Genomic DNA, 21,661 nt, shown 5'->3' on the forward strand with positions numbered 1-21,661 from the left:
TCAGGCCCGATAGATCTATCAACAGGATTCGCGTTTACAATACCGCTGTAAATATTAGTTACCAAGCTACAGGGAAGTATGCCAGTGGTACAACTCAACGTAGAATATATTTTTCAGTTACTTGTGTCCATATCGTAAAACATAAAATACATGTATTCTCATCCCGAAATATTTAGAGTTTAAAAGTGGGACTATATACTCACACTTGTCTTGATGATATATATAATTTGACTCGGTCTTCCGGTTGATATCACGGACCTATCCATATATAATATATCAATATGTTTTCATTTTAAACAAACGTTACATATATATATATACTTGTTATACTTTTAATACTTTGAATATTTCCTTAGTCCGAAGTTAGCATTCCGATGTTAGTAATTCAATTTTTAATGGTTCATTTTTAGATGTTTAATATACCCGCAATAAATAAAACCCCCAACGAAATAAATAAAACCCCAACGTATATGTATTGGTCGAGATTAATCTTGACCCATGGTACCGGTGTTGTCAAATGACGTGTTGCGTACAATCATGGGATCTTATGATTAATCTTCTCGTGTTGTTTACGGGTGATCCTGAACCATATAAAATTGAATTATAAGTACATATATATAAAATATCATGTTATCTTAGAAGTATGTGATTTTATGTAAATTTTTCCAATGAATCCCGAAGTCATTTAAGCCTTGGATAACCAATTTTGTTTCGGTCATAGTTTCTTCGTTACAAGTCCGTTTTCGTTGATTCAACTTGCCATCTCCTTGGATCGAGTCCCTCTTTAAGACTATGAACTGTAAATACCTTAGTTTGTATTCAAAATCACCCGGCATAGGTCAAACTTTAGTGAAACTTATGAAGTTAATCATTTTCGTTACAACAAAATCATTTAATGACCATTTTTCTAAAAATACTTATACTTTGAAAAACCAAGTTTTACCTTGTTAAATTAGCATATACATAAGTTATATTACAGGTCTTGAAGTATTTTAAAAGTTAAGTTAGAAGGATCTATTTAGTTTGCAAACAAGTTTGAAAACATTCAAACTATGTTCTTGTTGTTAAACTTGTATACCACAAAATATGATAGCTATATATATATGAATCGAATAAGGTTATGAACATATATTCTACCTCAAGTTCCTTGGATGAAGTTGCTGTAAAAGAGAAGTAAGAAGCTAGAATCAAAAGGGTGATAGAAGTGGATGAAAGATTGGAAGTAAGTTGGTGTTCTTGGAGGGTTTTCTTGAAGTGTTTTTGTATGGTTTTCTTATGGTGTTTTAGTATGGTTTTTGAAGCTAGATCTTTATGGAATTTTGCTGGGTTGTTATGGAGTTTAGAGAGTAAGAAAGAGTGTGTGTTTTAGCTAGGAAATTGAAGTAGTAAATGAAGCAAAATGATCATGTATATATACACCATAAAAACGTGAATGATGATGATGATGGACAAGTTCACATGTTGTATTTTTGTGTAATAATTCATGCATGCATCCAAAATCCAATTACCTTGCTCTAAGGGCAGTAACAAGGGTGGGTTAGGTGGTGATTTGATGTGTATTTACTATTAGTAAATACGTATAGAAGCTTGGTATGATACGAGTACAAATACTCTAGGTATACGTATAGAAATTTTGTGAAAAATGGAATGAGGATTCAAATATAGCTATCTTTTGTGAATACACTTATATGATTTTATGTATTTAAGTCTTTAAAAGTGATTAAATACATTACTTATACAATATATGTATAAACATTATAAGTCTTAAGTATTTATGTCAATTAACGTTACGTATTGTTATCATTTTGAAAACTTAAGTTAGTAGTTTCAAAATATACTTATAACTTGTTGTTATTAATACAAAATGAGATATTAAAACATTTATTAATCATGTTAAATATGTATATATACATATATATACACAAACGTATAATTATTATATATTGTATAGTTCGTGATATCATTGGTCAAACTAGACGGTCAAACGTTGCGTAAAACTCTTTTCGAAAATATAAATCTCGACAATTTGGATTGCTTATCATGTTGGCAAGGTTTAATTTATGTAAATATTAATCTTATAAGTATAGTATGATCGAAAAAAAATGCGGGTCGTTACATTACCTCCCCGTTAAATAAATTTCGTCCCGAAATTTTAAAATTGTACCTATTTTGCGTCATCAAGAAACAAGTGTGGATACTTTTGCTTCATCTGATCCTCTCGTTCCCAAGTAAACTCGGGACCTCTTCTAGCATTCCAACGAACCTTAACAATCGGTATATTGCTCTGTTTGAGCTGTTTAACTTCACGGTCCATGATTTCGATTGGTTCTTCGACGAATTGTAGTTTCTCGTCGACATGGATTTCTTCGAGAGGAATGGTAAGGTCTTCCTTTGCAAGACACTTCTTAAGGTTTGAGACGTGAAAGGTATTATGTACTCCAGCGAGTTGTTGCGGTAACTCGAGTCGATAAGCTACCGGTCCAATGCGTTCGATGATCTTAAACGGGCCTACGTACCTTGGGTTCAGTTTACCCCTTTTGCCGAAACGTATTACACCTTTCCAAGGTGACACCTTTAGCATAACCATGTCCCCGACCTGAAACTCTAATGGTTTCCTTCGGACATCGGCGTAGCTCTTTTGGCGACTACGGGCTGTTTTCAATCTCTCCTTGATTTGTACTATCTTCTCGGTCGTTTCGTGTATGATCTCGGGACCAGTTAAATGCCGATCTCCTACTTCAGTCCAACAGATAGGAGATCTACACTTCCTTCCATACAATGCTTCGAATGGTGCAGCTCCAATGCTCGCATGATAACTATTATTATACGAGAATTCTGCTAACGGTAGATACTTATCCCATCCGTTTCCAAAATCGATCACACATGCCCTGAGCATATCTTCAAGAGTCTGAATTGTTCTTTCACTCTGCCCGTCGGTCTGCGGATGATATGCGGTACTCATATCCAAACGAGTTCCTAGTGCCTCCTGTAGTGATTGCCAAAACTTTGAGGTAAATCTACTATCACGATCGGATATAATGGAAATAGGTATTCCATGCCTTGAAACAACTTCCTTTATATACAATCGTAATAGTTTCTCCATTCTATCCGTTTCCTTTATAGGCAAGAAATGTGCAGACTTGGTGAGACGATCAACAATCACCCAAATGGTGTCGTATCCCCAGGCAGTCTTTGGTAACTTCGTGATGAAATCCATGGTAATACCATCCCATTTCCATTCTGGGATTTCTGGTTGTTGAAGTAACCCTGACGGCTTTTGGTGTTCTGCTTTAACCTTGGAACAAGTTAAACACTCCCCAACATATGTTGCAACGTCTGTTTTTAAATTAGGCCACCAATAACGTGTCTTAAGATCTTGATACATTTTTCCAACTCCAGGATGTATCGAGTATCTTGTCTTATGTGCCTCGTTCAATATCAACTTCCTTAATCCACCCAACTTCGGTACCCAAATACGATTTGCAAAATATCGAATTCCATCTTCCCGCATAATGAGTTGCTTCTCATACTTCTTCATTATTTCATTTCCTACATTTTCTTTAGTAAGTGCTTCTCGTTGAACTTCTTTGATTTGTGAGTTGAGATTCATACGAATTTTTATGTTCATTGCTCGAACTCGAATTGGTTCTCGTTCTTTTCTGCTTAAAGCATCAGCCACCACGTTTGCCTTCCCGGGATGATAACGAATTTCACAATCATAGTCGTTTATTAACTCGACCCACCTACGTTGCCTCATGTTCAATTGTTTCTGATCAAAAATATGTTGAAGGCTTTTATGATCAGTAAACACAGTGAATTTAACCCCATACAAGTAGTGTCTCCACATCTTCAATGCAAACACGACTGCTCCCAATTCTAGATCATGCGTCGTATAATTTCGCTCGTGAATCTTCAATTGTCGGGATGCAAATGCAATAACTTTCTTCCGTTGCATAAGAACACAACCAAAACCTTGTCGCGAAGCGTCACAATATATTTCAAAATCATTGTTCCCTTCTGGTAACGATAAAATAGGCGCCGTAGTTAACTTCTTCTTCAGTAATTGAAATGCGTTCTCCTGCTCCGAGGTCCATTCGTATTTCTTCCCTTTTTGTGTTAATGCTGTCAACGGCTTAGCTATTCGGGAAAAATCTTGAATAAACCTTCTATAATAACCGGCTAAACCCAAAAATTGGCGTATCTGTGTTGGTGTCTTAGGAGTCTCCCATTTTTCAATAGCTTCAGTTTTTGCTGGATCGACCTGAATTCCTTTGCTATTAACAACGTGACCAAGAAATTGCACTTCTTTCAACCAGAAAGCACACTTAGAAAATTTAGCGTATAGCTGTTCTTTTCTCAACAACTCTAATATCAACCTTAAATGCTGCTCATGCTCTTGCTCACTCTTGGAATAGATAAGAATATCATCAATGAAAACGATAACAAACTTATCTAAATACGGACTACAAACTCGATTCATGAGGTCCATGAATACAGCTGGCGCATTTGTCAACCCAAACGGCATGACCAAAAATTCGTAATGACCATAACGTGTCCGAAAAGCAGTTTTCGGAATGTCCTCTTCTTTGACACGTAGTTGATGATAGCCCGATCTTAGGTCGATTTTCGAATAAACACATGATCCCTGGAGTTGATCAAATAAGTCGTCAATTCTCGGTAGTGGATACCGATTTTTGATAGTTAACTTATTTAATTCACGATAATCTATGCACATCCTAAAAGATCCATCTTTCTTCTTAACAAACAAAATTGGAGCTCCCCACGGTGATGTACTTGGTCGTATGAATCCACGGTCCAATAATTCTTTTAACTGACTTTGAAGTTCTTTTAATTCGGACGGTGCAAGTCTATATGGCGCACGAGCCACTGGTGCAGCTCCTGGTACTAAATCTATTTGAAATTCTACCGATCTAAATGGAGGTAGTCCCGGCAATTCTTCCGGAAAAACTTCAGGAAAATCTCTTGCCACAGACACGTCGTTGATGCACTTTTCTTTCTTTTCGACTTTATTAACATGTGCTAAAATAGCGTAACATCCCTTTTCTAAACACTTCTTGGCTTTCAAACAGCTAATGAGTTTTAGCTTTGAATTACCCTTCTCTCCATAAATCATCACCGGTATTTTATCCTTACCAGGAATACGAATTGCCTTCTTGGCACAAACAACTTCCGCTCCTATTTTGGACATCCAGTCCATGCCGACTATTACATCAAAACCTCCTAATTCTACGGGTATTAAGTCGATTTTAAACGTTTCTCCGGCTAGATTTATTTCACAATCACGACAAATTTTATCGGCTTTAATTAGCTTACCATTAGCTAACTCAATCAAGTACTTAGCATCTAGAGGTAATGATGAACAATTCAATTTAGTGTAAAAATTTATACACACGTAACTTCTATCGGCGCCAGTATCAAATAAAATAGATGCTGATAAGTTATTAATGGTAAACGTACCCGTAACAAGTTCCGGGTCTTCTCGTGCCTCTCTAGCATTAATAACAAACGCTCTTCCACGTGCAGGTCCGCCATTCTTTTCTGGATTCGGGCACTGACTCTTATAGTGACCTTGTTTTCCACACCCAAAACAAGTAATGTTAGCCAAAGCAGTTCTATTTGCGTTGGTGGCAGGAGTCTTGTTACCATTTGCATTTGTAACGAGAGCCTTACAATCTTCAGCAAGATGTCCCTGTCTATTGCATTTGGTGCACAACACACTGCAGTAACCAAAATGATGTTTGTGACAACGGTTGCATAAAGGACTTTGTCCTTTGTAACCAAAGCCTGAACCGCTACCCGCACCTTTCGTGGTTTCTTGTTTCTTATAAGGTTGTTGTTGGTTACCTCGATCATAACCTCCATTCCACTTTTTCTTGTTCCCCAATACCTTCACCTCAGTATTAAATGCTTTCTTGTCCAAAATGACCTGATCCATTAGCTCGTTCGCCATGGTTATAGCTTCATGAATTGTCTTAGGTTTCGACGCCGTAACGTTTGCCTTGACCTTTTTGGGCAAACCACCTTTGTACATTTCAATCTTCCGTGCTTCGGTTGGGACCAATTCAGGACATAGTAAAACTAATTCCATGAATCGCTGGTTGTAGTTGGTGATTTCAGTACCAACCACCTTCAAACTTCGTAACTCATCTTCTAACTTAATAACCTCATTCCTTGGACAATACTCGGTGATTATCATTGCTTTGAATTCTTCCCATGGAGTATCATAAGCTACATCTCCTCCTACCGCCTTCACATAATTCTTCCACCATGTGAGTGCACTATCTTGTAAAGTGCACGATGCATACTTGGTCATGTCTTTTTCATCACAACCGCTGATTTTGAACACCGTCTCCATCTTTTCTATCCATCGGGTTAAACCGATAGGTCCTTCCGTTCCACTGAATGATGAAGGTTTGCAAGCTTGAAACGTCTTGTAGGAGCATCCTACACGAGGATTTGGATTAACTGCAGTAGCTCTTGCAGCTTCGACCCATAGCATTCTATCGTTGACTCGCTGGTTGATGAAGTTCTCGACTTCTTGTTCCGTCATTCGGTTCAATCGCGCCATTTCCTAATGAAAGAAAATAATTATTCACATGGATTATTATAGATGTAGTATGTATTTATAGTACATTTATAGCTTGTTAATAATATGAACCAGGTATTATTATAAAAGCCTTTTCTTCTTATTAGCGTTTTATAATTATATCTTGGGTAGTACCTACCCGTTAATGTTCATACTTAATAGCTTAGTACAGAATCAATTACTACAATCTAAATAATACTTAACCATGGAAAATTATTGCATTTCATACTTCGCTATTTTACATATGCTTATCTTACATCAAACTTTAAGCAAACCACACTAATAATATTATACAAAACATTATATGATTCCATGGCTTAATACGGCAGTGCATCGTTCGGTCTATTTTCTAGGGCGTTTAGTTCCAATGAATGGCCTAACGCTTATCCTAGCTGTCTGCCTACGTTTTGGCTGAGGAGCCGAAGAACTAGATGCGGGGATAGCACTAATAGGAATAGCGGGAATAGGGGTGGTAGTGTTGAGTGGAATTGGTGCTACGTCATTCTCACTAAGTTCGGGATTTGAATTTTCTAATTCATTCGCTTTTCGTTTCTTTCCTTGATCGAATTTTTCTTTCGTAATTTCTAGTATTTCTTCCTCGGGTTCACTTTCTTCTTCGGGTTCACTTTCCTCTTCGGGTTCACTTTCCGATATTTCTATAGTTGGTTCATCTGGAAATTGTGAGTCTTCCCCAAAAATACCATTTTCGTCATCGGATATGTTAATGACTGAAACACAATCTGAAGATTCTGATTCGGAGTCGCTGAATGTGATAATAAGTTTCGAGCCCGACATCTATCACACAACAACTAACCCATTAGTACTTACATAATATTTACATATGAATTTTTAACCAACAGTGATAAGCAATGGTTTTTTTTTTTTTTTTTTTTAAAATCAAACCCGGTCAAAGTCCAGACTTACTAATGTATCCTAACGACTTATCGGTTTAGACACACTAATGCAAACCTGGTTCGCTAAGACCACCGCTCTGATACCACATGTCATAACCCGTCCTTAACCATAAGAACGCGTTAGATAACGTATGATTTCATTGCGAGGTATTGACCTCTATATGAGACATTTTTGAAAGAAAACTGCATATATTATACATTACAAACCATAACCATTATTTTTGTTACAAACTTAAGACAATAAAAAGAAGATTAACGTTTAGCGATAATCTTCGACTTACAAACTTTACAAATGATGACAACAACACGGTTTCTAGCATATTTTACAGTACAACATCTTGGATATGCAGTTTTATTTTTGACACAAACATGCGTACGCAAGATCCTGGTTAGATCCAACATGATGCAGCGGAAGCTTTAGAAATCACCTGAGAATAGACATGTTTAAAAAGGTCAACATAAAGTTGGTGAGATATAGGTTTAATGCCGGCTGCAATATATATATAGACCACAAGATTTCGTATATAATCAGTTTAATAAAAGTATTCTAAGTGGTTGAGCACTCGGTAACCATACTTAACATTTTCACGTCGCATATTCCCTTTAATATGAAATCTTACTACACCGTACCAAGTGTAGTCACAAAAACGAAGTACTGTGCAACCGTTGAATACTGGTCGTCCAGTCCGGTTGGGGTTGTCAGGCCCGATAGATCTATCAACAGGATTCGCGTTTACAATACCGCTGTAAATATTAGTTACCAAGCTACAGGGAAGTATGCCAGTGGTACAACTCAACGTAGAATATATTTTTCAGTTACTTGTGTCCATATCGTAAAACATAAAATACATGTATTCTCATCCCGAAATATTTAGAGTTTAAAAGTGGGACTATATACTCACACTTGTCTTGATGATATATATAATTTGACTCGGTCTTCCGGTTGATATCACGGACCTATCCATATATAATATATCAATATGTTTTCATTTTAAACAAACGTTACATATATATATATACTTGTTATACTTTTAATACTTTGAATATTTCCTTAGTCCGAAGTTAGCATTCCGATGTTAGTAATTCAATTTTTAATGGTTCATTTTTAGATGTTTAATATACCCGCAATAAATAAAACCCCCAACGAAATAAATAAAACCCCAACGTATATGTATTGGTCGAGATTAATCTTGACCCATGGTACCGGTGTTGTCAAATGACGTGTTGCGTACAATCATGGGATCTTATGATTAATCTTCTCGTGTTGTTTACGGGTGATCCTGAACCATATAAAATTGAATTATAAGTACATATATATAAAATATCATGTTATCTTAGAAGTATGTGATTTTATGTAAATTTTTCCAATGAATCCCGAAGTCATTTAAGCCTTGGATAACCAATTTTGTTTCGGTCATAGTTTCTTCGTTACAAGTCCGTTTTCGTTGATTCAACTTGCCATCTCCTTGGATCGAGTCCCTCTTTAAGACTATGAACTGTAAATACCTTAGTTTGTATTCAAAATCACCCGGCATAGGTCAAACTTTAGTGAAACTTATGAAGTTAATCATTTTCGTTACAACAAAATCATTTAATGACCATTTTTCTAAAAATACTTATACTTTGAAAAACCAAGTTTTACCTTGTTAAATTAGCATATACATAAGTTATATTACAGGTCTTGAAGTATTTTAAAAGTTAAGTTAGAAGGATCTATTTAGTTTGCAAACAAGTTTGAAAACATTCAAACTATGTTCTTGTTGTTAAACTTGTATACCACAAAATATGATAGCTATATATATATGAATCGAATAAGGTTATGAACATATATTCTACCTCAAGTTCCTTGGATGAAGTTGCTGTAAAAGAGAAGTAAGAAGCTAGAATCAAAAGGGTGATAGAAGTGGATGAAAGATTGGAAGTAAGTTGGTGTTCTTGGAGGGTTTTCTTGAAGTGTTTTTGTATGGTTTTCTTATGGTGTTTTAGTATGGTTTTTGAAGCTAGATCTTTATGGAATTTTGCTGGGTTGTTATGGAGTTTAGAGAGTAAGAAAGAGTGTGTGTTTTAGCTAGGAAATTGAAGTAGTAAATGAAGCAAAATGATCATGTATATATACACCATAAAAACGTGAATGATGATGATGATGGACAAGTTCACATGTTGTATTTTTGTGTAATAATTCATGCATGCATCCAAAATCCAATTACCTTGCTCTAAGGGCAGTAACAAGGGTGGGTTAGGTGGTGATTTGATGTGTATTTACTATTAGTAAATACGTATAGAAGCTTGGTATGATACGAGTACAAATACTCTAGGTATACGTATAGAAATTTTGTGAAAAATGGAATGAGGATTCAAATATAGCTATCTTTTGTGAATACACTTATATGATTTTATGTATTTAAGTCTTTAAAAGTGATTAAATACATTACTTATACAATATATGTATAAACATTATAAGTCTTAAGTATTTATGTCAATTAACGTTACGTATTGTTATCATTTTGAAAACTTAAGTTAGTAGTTTCAAAATATACTTATAACTTGTTGTTATTAATACAAAATGAGATATTAAAACATTTATTAATCATGTTAAATATGTATATATACATATATATACACAAACGTATAATTATTATATATTGTATAGTTCGTGATATCATTGGTCAAACTAGACGGTCAAACGTTGCGTAAAACTCTTTTCGAAAATATAAATCTCGACAATTTGGATTGCTTATCATGTTGGCAAGGTTTAATTTATGTAAATATTAATCTTATAAGTATAGTATGATCGAAAAAAAATGCGGGTCGTTACAAACCGCTTCAACCAAACAATTTCATCTAGAACGGTTCATTCAGAAAATTTAGAAAAAATAAGAGTATTTTGATAGAAAAATTCATGAAAAGTCTATTTATTTCACACTAAAATGAGTAGTTTTACGCGAGATTTAATATCTGAGAAAGTAAAATTAAAATCGTAAAAAAATATTCTTGTTGAAAGCATTGAACCAATTTGAGAAACCAGTGAAATAATTAAAGAAATAATACATGAAATAATTCGAGAAACCATTCTGACGTCCATTTATATATTAGCATTGAGCCAATTTTACTAGTTCTTACTAGGTTTCACATACCATTGTATCCAAAAACACATTCATAGTCAAACCGCATCAACCAAATAATTTCATCTTGACCGGTTCATTCAGAAAATTTAGAAAAAATAAGAGTATTTTGACAGAAAAATTCATGAAATATCTATTTATTTCACACACTAAAATGAGTAGTTTTACGCGAGATTTAATATCTGGGAAAGTTAAATTAAAACTGTAAAAAATATTCTTGTTGAAAGCATTGAATCAATTCGAGAAACCAATAAAATAATTATAGAAATAATACATGAAATATTTTGTGAAACCATTCTAACGTCCATTTAAATTTTAGCATTGAGCCAATTTTACTCGTTCTTACTAGATTTCACATACCATTTTATACAAAAACACATTCACTATCAAACCGCTTCAACCAAACAACTTCATCTAGACCGGTTCATTCAGAAAATTTAGAAAAAATAAGAGTATTTTGACAGAAAAATTCATGAAAAGTCTATTTATTTCACACACTAAAATGAGTAGTTTTACGAGAGATTTAATATCTGGGAAAGTAAAATTAAAACTGTAAAAAAAATATTCTTGTTGAAAGCATTGAATCAATTCGAGAAACCAGTGAAATAATTATTGAAATAATACATGAAATAATTCGTGAAACCATTCTGACGTCCATTTAAATATTAGCATTGAGCCAATTTTACTCGATCTTACTAGGTTTCACATACCATTGTATACAAAAACACATTCATAGTCAAACCGCTTCAACCAAACAATTTCATCTAGACCGGTTCATTCAGAAAATTTAGAAAAAATTAGAGTATTTTGACAGAAAAATTCATAAAAATTCTATTTATTTCACACACTAAAATGAGTAGTTTTACGCGAGATTTAATATCTAAGAAAGTAAAATTAAAACTGTAAAAAAATATTCTTGTTGAAAGCATTGAATCAGTTTGTGAAACCAGTGAAATAATTATAGAAATAATACATGAAATAATTCGTGAAACCATTCTGACGTCCATTTAAATATTAGCATTGAGCCAATATTACTCGTTCTTACTTGGTTTCACATACCATTTTATACAAAAACACATTCACATTTAGACCGCTTCAACCAAACAATTACATTTAGACCGGTTCATTGAGAGAATTTTGAAAAAATAAAGTATTTTGACAGAAAAATACATGAAAAGTCTATTTATTTCACACACTAAAATGAGTAGTTTTACACGAGATTTAATATTTATTTCACACACTAAAATGAGTAGTTTTACGTGAGATTTAATATCTGGAAAAGTAAAATTAAAACTGTAAAAAAAATATTCTTGTTGAAAGCATTGAATCAATTCGAGAAACCAGTGAAATAATTATAGAAATAATACATGAAATAATTCGTGAAACCATTCTGACGTCCATTTAAATATTAGTATTGAGCCAATATTACTCGTTCTTACAAGTTTTCACATACCATTTTATACAAAAACACATTCACATTTAAACCGCTTCAACCAAACAATTTCATCTAGACCGGTTCATTCAAAAAATTTAGAAAAAATAAGAGTATTTTGACAGAAAAATTCATGAAATGTCTACTTATTTCACACACTAAAATGAGTAGTTTTACGCGAGATTTAATATCTGGGAAATTAAATTAAAACTGTAAAAAAATACTCTTGTTGAAAGCATTGAATCAATTCGAGAAACAAGTGAAATAATTATAGAAATAATACATGAAATAATTCGTGAAACCATTCTGACGTCCATTTAAATTTTAGCATTGAGCCAAATTTACTCGTTCTTACTAGGTTTCACATACCATTTTATACAAAAACACATTCACTGTCAAACCGCTTCAACCAAACAACTTCATCTAGACCGGTTCATTCAGAAAATTTAGAAAAAATAATAGTATTTTGACAGAAAAATTCATGAAAAGTCTATTTATTTCACACACTAAAATGAGTAGTTTTACGCGAGATTTAATATCTGGAAAAGTAAAATTAAAACTTTAAAAAAATATTCTTGTTGAAAGCATTGAATCAATTCGAGAAACCAGTGAAATAATTATAGAAATAATACATGAAATAATTCGTGAAACCATTCTAACGTCCATTTAAATATTAGTATTGAGCCAATATTACTCGTTCTTACTAGGTTTCACATACCATTTTATACAAAAACACATTCACATTTAAACCGCTTCAACCAAACAATTTCATCTATTTCAGTTCATTCAGAAAATTTAGAAAAAATAAGAGTATTTTGACAGAAAAATTCATGAAATGTCTATTTATTTCACACACTAAAATGAGTAGTTTTACGCGAGATTTAATATCTGGGAAATTAAATTAAAATTGTAAAAAAATATTCTTGTTGAAAGCATTCAATCAATTCGAGAAACCAATGAAATAATTATAGAAATAATACATGAAATAATTCATGAAACCATTCTGACGTCCATTTAAGTATTAGCATTGAGCCAATATTACTCGTTCTTACTAGATTTCACATACCATTTTATACAAAAACACATTCACTGTCAAACCGCTTCAACCGAACAACTTCATCTAGACCGGTTCATTCAGAAAATTTAGAAAAAATAAGAGTATTTTGACAAAAAAATTCATGAAAAGTCTATTTATTTCACACACTAAAATGAGTAGTTTTACACGAGATTTAATATCTGGAAAAGTAAAATTAAAACTGTAAAAAAATATTCTTGTTGAAAGCATTGAATCAATTAGAGAAACCAGTAAAATAATTATAGAAATAATACATGAAATAATTCGTGAAACCATTCTGACGTCCATTTAAATATTAGTATTGAGCCAATATTACTCGTTCTTACTAGGTTTCACATACCATTTTATACAAAAACACATTCACATTTAAACCGCTTCAACCAAACAATTTCATCTAGACCGGTTCATTCAGAAAATTTAGAAAAAATAAGAGTATTTTGACAGAAAAATTCATGAAAAGTCTATTTATTTCACACACTAAAATGAGTAGTTTTACTCGAGATTTAATATCTGGAAAAGTAAAATTAAAACTGTAAAAAAATATTCTTGTTGAAAGCGTTGAATCAATTCGAGAAACCAGTGAAATAATTATAGAAATAATACATGAAATAAATCATGAAACCATTCTGACGTCCATTTAAGTATTAGCATTGAGCCAATTTTACTCGTTCTTACTAGGTTTCACATACCATTTTATACAAAAATACATTCACAGTCAAACCGCTTCAACCAAACAATTTCATCTAGACCGGTTCATTCAGAAAATTTAGAAAAAATAAGAGTATTTTGACAGAAAAATTCATGAAAAGTCTATTTATTTCACACACTAAAATGAGTAGTTTTATGCGAGATTTAAAATCTGGGAAAGTTAAATTAAAACTGTAAAAAAATACTCTTGTTGAAAGCATTGAATCAATTTGAGAAACCAATAAAATAATTATAGAAATAATACATGAAATATTTCGTGAAACCGTTCTGACGTCCATTTAAATTTTAGCATTGAGCCAATTTTACTCGTTCTTACTAGATTTCACATACCATTTTATACAAAAACACATTCACTGTCAAACCGCTTCAACCGAACAACTTCATCTAGACCGGTTCATTCAGAAAATTTAGAAAAAATAAGAGTATTTTGACAGAAAAATTCATGAAAAGTCTATTTATTTCACACACTAAAATGAGTAGTTTTATGCGAGATTTAAAATCTGGGAAAGTTAAATTAAAACTGTATAAAAATACTCTTGTTGAAAGCATTGAATCAATTCGAGAAACCAATAAAATAATTATAGATATAATACATGAAATATTTCGTGAAACCATTCTGACGTCCATTTAAATTTTAGCATTGAGCCAATTTTACTAGTTCTTACTAGATTTCACATACCATTTTATACAAAAACACATTCACTGTCAAACCGCTTCAACCGAACAACTTCATCTAGATCGGTTCATTCAGAAAATTTAGAAAAAATAAGAGTATTTTGACAGAAAAATTCATAAAAAGTCTATTTATTTCACACACTAAAATGAGTAGTTTTACGCGAGATTTAATATCTGGAAAAGTAATATTAAAACTGTAAAAAAAATATTCTCGTTGAAAGCATTGAATCAATTCGAGAAACCAGTGAAATAATTATAGAAATAATACATGAAATAATTCGTGAAACCATTCTGACGTCCATTTAAATATTAGTATTGAGCCAATATTACTCGTTCTTACAAGGTTTCACATACCATTTTATACAAAAATACATTCACATTTAAACCGCTTCAACCAAACAATTTCATCTAGACCGGTTCATTCAGAAAATTTAGAAAAAATAAGAGTATTTTGACAGAAAAATTCATGAAATGTCTATTTATTTCACACACTAAAATGAGTAGTTTTACGCGAGATTTAATATCTGGGAAATTAAATTAAAACTGTAAAAAATATTCTTGTTGAAAGCATTGAATCAATTCGAGAAACCATTGAAATAATTATAGAAATAATACATGAAATGTGATGACCCGGGAATTTTCGACCAAATTTAAACTTGAACCTTATATGGTTTCGACACGATAAGCAAAGTCTAAAAAGTTGAGTCTCGGAAGTTCTAGAATTAAACTCATGTAATCAATTATCCTTTTAACTATGCTCGACGATTCACGAACAATTGTTGTTAATATATATATATATATATATGTATATATATATATATATATCTAACTAAATATAAGTGTATATATTAATTTGATGTAATAGGATACAATTTAATCATTTAAAAAATATAAAGTAATATATAACTAAAATGACATCTATATATATAATTAATACTATATATATTGTAATGTATATATAAAAGACACAAATATTAAACATTCAAATATCTTATTATATAAAATAAATAATTATATATTTAACAAAATGTAAAGTTAATATATTAAATTATAAGTTTAAAATTGTTATATTAATATTATTATTATTATTATTATTATTATTATTATTATTATTATTATTATTATTATTATTATTACTATCATTATTATTAATAATTATTAGTATTATTACTAAAAATTAGTAACATTATTATAATTATTATTAATATTATAATACAACTTATTATTATATTCATTAGTATTATTATTATATATTTTTTTAATGATAAATATATAATATAAAAACAAAAATAATTATATGAAGTTGCTAAATATCTCGTTCAGTTGTAAATTTTATCTCCCATCTTCTACTTTCTAACTAAAGTCAACAAAAGAAAACAAATTATGTGTTGTCAGGAGTACAATAATTTATGCATCCGTGAATTGAGATTGAAGGTAATTGATATAACACTGTATGTGGATATATATTGTTTTTGTTTCACTCCTTAACCAACCATTTACACTTAATATATAGATGTATAAGTAAATGTTATTTAAAGATATCTCAATATATATGTGTGTACATTCTTGAATCCTCTTGAAAAATATAACCGGTCACCACCTTCAAGCTTGCACCCATTTCGTGAACCACTTCATCACCACGATGATCACCACTTCCACCGGCGGCCACTTTTCCCTCTTTGATTGATCATCGGCCTTCAACCACCCCGTGAGCTCCCAACACACTAAACTGCCACCAATTGTATCAACACCCATGACTACTCTCTCTCCCTCTCTATCTCTCTCTTTTTTTTTCCTTCCTTCTGTAACCACCACCAACATTTTTTTGTGTTCTTTCTTATTTTTGTCAAACACAAAACCCATCAAACCCACTCACCACCTCCGTAAATCACCACCGTAAACCATCTTTACCAACCGCTGTTCAGTATGATAATCCACCGTGTCTCTCTCTTTCTTCCTTTCTCTCTCTAATTCTTCTGTTTTGTCAACACAAACGCAAACCACCTGCACTCTTTTGACAACTACTGCTACGTTATTTATTTCCATCATCCAAACCATCACCTTAACCCTCGCCAAAAACTGCTGTATGAATTGTTCCTATATTTATTAAATAACGAGAAAGGCAAGACCACTTGCAAGATTTTTTTTATGTTCGGAAACTAAAACCCATTTGAATTATATACATGGTCGTGATATTATTATTTTCTACTTGATGGCCGACCATCCACTTTCCAATAACCCCACTTCAATCAATAAACTAATGCAACTTGTGGATATTTTTTTTTTTGCACGCCTACAATTATGTTTTGATCAAACCCATTTAACTCTAATATTTGTGGGCCGAGACATATATTTTTTTTGTTTTGTGGGCGGGACTTTCAATTGAACTAGATACTTATTGGGAGTGCTTCGTATAGAGGATGATATAGGGGGACGAATCTACTTGCTGCTACTCCATGCCTTCGATTTCTAGAATAATAATAACGAATGATAACTTTCGAATGATGATAATGATGATGATGGTAACGATGGTGATGATAACGAGTATCATGATTACGATGATGTTAATCATGTATGATGATGGTACATTAACGATAATGATGATGATGAATCGAAACCCACTAATCTTCACTCCTTCTATTCGATTGTTATGGTTCCCGTTTCCTTTTCGATACCCTAAAACAACCAAACAAAAACCGTAACACCCACTTGTTTTCTTAATTGTTACTGCTCGATGGGATTTATACAGAAGGGAAATGAGATTGATGACGATAAAGACGATGTGATGATGATGGTTATAATCATGATGTTTCGATAATATATTAATGAAGGTATAATGATATTAAAATGGTATGATGATGATGATGGAAGATGATGAGATTAGAAAAGTTGGCCAAACTGTTCTTATGGGTTATATTAATATGAGATGGGTATAAACACAGAAAACGAGTTGGTCCAGATGGTTAGGCTGTTGTGTTGGTGAGCGGGAGGTCAAGGGTTCGAGTCCGGCTCCGTGTTTTTTTTATAAAAGCTATTAAAAGGGGTATACTTTCTAAAACTAATTCTTTATAATTATTATTATTGTCATTATTATTATTGTAGTATTGTTATTATGATTATTATTGTTATTTTTATAATTATCATTAATGTTATTATTATCTTTGAGAATTAGAACTATTATTATTATTAAGTATTACGAACATTAACTATTAATATTATTGTTGCTAAAATAAGTATTATGATGTTATATTTAAAAATACACTTATTACATATAATATAATTATATTGATATTCCATATAACTATACACCTAGTATATTAACATTATTTATATAAATACTTACATATAGCAAACTACTGATTTTTAAACACTAAACAATTATATATATATATAAATACAGACATATTAATATAACTAAATATAGATAATATGAAACAATCTGAATATATACACAAACTAAATAAGTATAATATATAACTTAAGGTAGAATATAAAATTATTCGATTATGATTATATGTATTAATATATATATACAAATGATATAGGTTCGTGAATCTGAGGCCAACCCTGCATAGTTCAGTTGTTCAATATAATCATATGTATTTTTACTACAAAATACATTAGGTGAGTTTCTTTGATCCCCTTTTACTCTTTACATTTTTGGGACTGAGAATACATGCGCAACTTTTATAACTGTTTTACAAAATAGACACAAGAAATTAAAATGACATTATATGGTTGAATGATCGAAATCGAATATGCCCCTTTTTATTAAGTCTGGTAATCTAAGAATTAGGGAACAGACACCCTAATTGACGGGAACTCTAAAGATAGATCTATCGGGCCCAACAAGTCCCATCCAAAGTACCGGATGCTTTAGTACTTCGAAATTTAAATCATGTCCGAAGGAGGATCCCGGAATGATGGGGATATTCTTATATGTAAATTGTGAATGTCGGTTACCAGGTGTTCAATCCAAATGAATGATATTTTTGTACCTATGCATGGGACGTATGTTTATGAGAAATGCAAATATGAAATCTTGTGGTCTATTAAAAATTATGAAATGATGATTTATGATAAACTAATGAACTCACCAACCTTTTGGTTGACACTTTAAAGCATGTTCATTCTCAGGTACGAAAGAAATCTTCCGCTGTACATTTGCTCATTTTAAGGACATTACTTGGAGTCGATCATCGCTCTGGGATCAAATGTTGATGACTTCGTCCAGATGGATTAGGACGGGGCATTTCATGAAATAATTCGTGAAACCATTCTGACGTCCATTTAAATATTAGCATTGAGCCAATTTTACTCGTTCTTACTAGGTATCACATACCATTTTATACAAAAACACATTCACAGTCAAACCGCTTCAACCAAACAATTTCATCTAGACCGGTTCATTCAGAAAATTTAGAAAAAATAAGAGTATTTTGACAGAAAAATTCATGAAAAGTCTATTTATTTCACACACTAAAATGAGTAGTTTTACGCGAGATTATATATCTGGAAAAGTAAAATTAAAACTGTAAAAAAATATTCTTGTTGAAAGCATTGAATCAATTCGAGAAACCAGTGAAATAATTATAGAAATAATATATGAAATAATTCGTGAAACCATTCTGACGTCCATTTAAATATTAGTATTGAGCCAATATTACTCGTTCTTACTAGGTTTCACATACCATTTTGTAGTGACCCGAACTTTTCCATGTTTATATATATTAATTGAGATTGATATTTACATGATTAAATGTTTCCAACATGTTAAGCAATCAAACTTGTTAAGACTTGATTAATTGAAATATGTTTCATATAGACAATTGACCACCCAAGTTGACCGGCGATTCACGAACGTTAAAACTTGTAAAAACGACATGACGATATATATATGGGTATACATATGGTTAACATGAGATTATGATAAGTAAGTATCTCCATAAGTATATTAACAATGAGTTATATACATATAAACAAGACTACTAACTTAAGGATTTCGAAACGAGACATATATGTAATGATTATCGTTGTAACGACATTTAAATGTATATATATCATATTAAGATATATTAATATATCATAATATCATGATAATATAATAATTTAACATCTCATTAGATATAATAAACAATGGGTTAACAACATTAATTGAGATCGTTAACTTAAAGGTTTCAAAACAACACTTACATGTAACGACTAACGATGACTTAACGACTCAGTTAAAATGTATATACATGTAGTGTATTTAGATGTATTAAAATACTTTTGGAAGACTTCAAGACATATATCAAAACACTCATACTTAACGAAAATGGTTACAGTTACTTTTACATTCTTTTCTTTCATCAAGAATTCTAGTCGTATTCTTACCCGTATTATACACAGCTTCAAAACGAACTTACTATGAGTATATACTAATAGGAACTAGCATGGGATTCCACTCTTGATTATGTCATGTATGACTAATCAATTTTAACTTCTACCATGAGCTAGTCAACTAACTAGAACTCCTTTTAACCCTACTCACCACTCACCAATTACCACTCATCATTCACTCCATTTCACTTCCAATTCTCTTTCTAATTCTCTCTCAACACACACACACTATTATGAACGTATTTTTCCAGTAGTTAATCATCATCTTCATTAAAAATTACTTCAAGAATCAAGCTATAATCATCATATGAAGAACACTTCAAGAACACTTCAAAAATCCCTTCAAGTTTACTAATTTACTTCCAAGCTTTCTAATCCATTCCAAGTAATCATCTAAGATCAAGAAACCTTTGTTATATACAGTAGGTTATCTTTCTTATTCAAGGTAATATTCATATTCAAACTTTGATTCAATTTCTATAACTATAAACTATCTTAATTCGAGTAAAAATCTTACTTGAACTTGTTTTTGTGTCATGATCCTACTTCAAGAACTTTCAAGCCATCCAAGATCCTTTGAAGCTAGATCAATTCTTGTTATTTCCAATAGGTTTACCTACTAAACTTGAGGTAGTAATGATGTTCTTAACATCATTCAATTCATATATATAAAACTATCTTATTCGAAGGTTTAAACTCGTAATCACTAGAACATAGTTTAGTTAATTCTAAACTTGTTCGCAAACAAAAGTTAATCCTTCTAACTTGACTTTTAAAATTAACTACACACATGTTCTATATCTATATGAAAAACACGAAAAACACCGTAAAACCGGATTTACGCCGTCGTAGTAACACCGCGGGCTGTTTTGGGTTAGTTAATTAAAAACTATGATAAACTTTGATTTAAAAGTTGTTATTCTGAGAAAATGATTTTTATTATGAACATGAAACTATATCCAAAAATTATGGTTAAACTCAAAGTGGAAGTATGTTTTCTAAAATGGTCATCTAGACGTCGTTCTTTCGACTGAAATGACTACCTTTACAAAAACGACTTGTAACTTATTTTTCTGACTATAAACCTATACTTTTTCTATTTAGATTCATAAAATAGAGTTCTATATGAAACCATAGCAATTTGATTCACTCAAAACGGATTTAAAATGAAGAAGTTATGGGTAAAACAAGATTGGATAATTTTTCTCATTTTAGCTACGTGAAAATTGGTAACAAATTTATTCCAACCATAACTTAATAAACTTGTATTGTATATTATGTAATATTGAGATACCATAGACACGTATACAATGTTTCGACCTATCATGTCGACACATTTATATATATTTCGGAACAACCATAGACACTCTATATGTGAATGTTGGAGTTAGCTATACAGGGTTGAGGTTGATTCCAAAATATATATAGTTTGAGTTGTGATCAATACTAAGATACATATACACTGAGTCGTGGATTGATTCAAGATAATATTTATCGATTTATTTCTGTACATCTAACTGTGGACAACTAGTTGTAGTTTACTAACGAGGACAGCTGACTTAATAAACTTAAAACATCAAAATTTATTAAAAGTGTTGTAAATATATTTTAAACATACTTTGATATATATATATATATATATATATATATATATATATATATATATATATATATATATATATATATTGTTATAGGTTCGTGAATCAACCAGTGGCCAAGTCTTACTTCCCGACGAAGTAAAAATCT

Source organism: Rutidosis leptorrhynchoides, chromosome 5 (genome assembly GCF_046630445.1).
Source record: "Rutidosis leptorrhynchoides isolate AG116_Rl617_1_P2 chromosome 5, CSIRO_AGI_Rlap_v1, whole genome shotgun sequence".
NCBI lineage: Eukaryota > Viridiplantae > Streptophyta > Magnoliopsida > Asterales > Asteraceae > Rutidosis > Rutidosis leptorrhynchoides.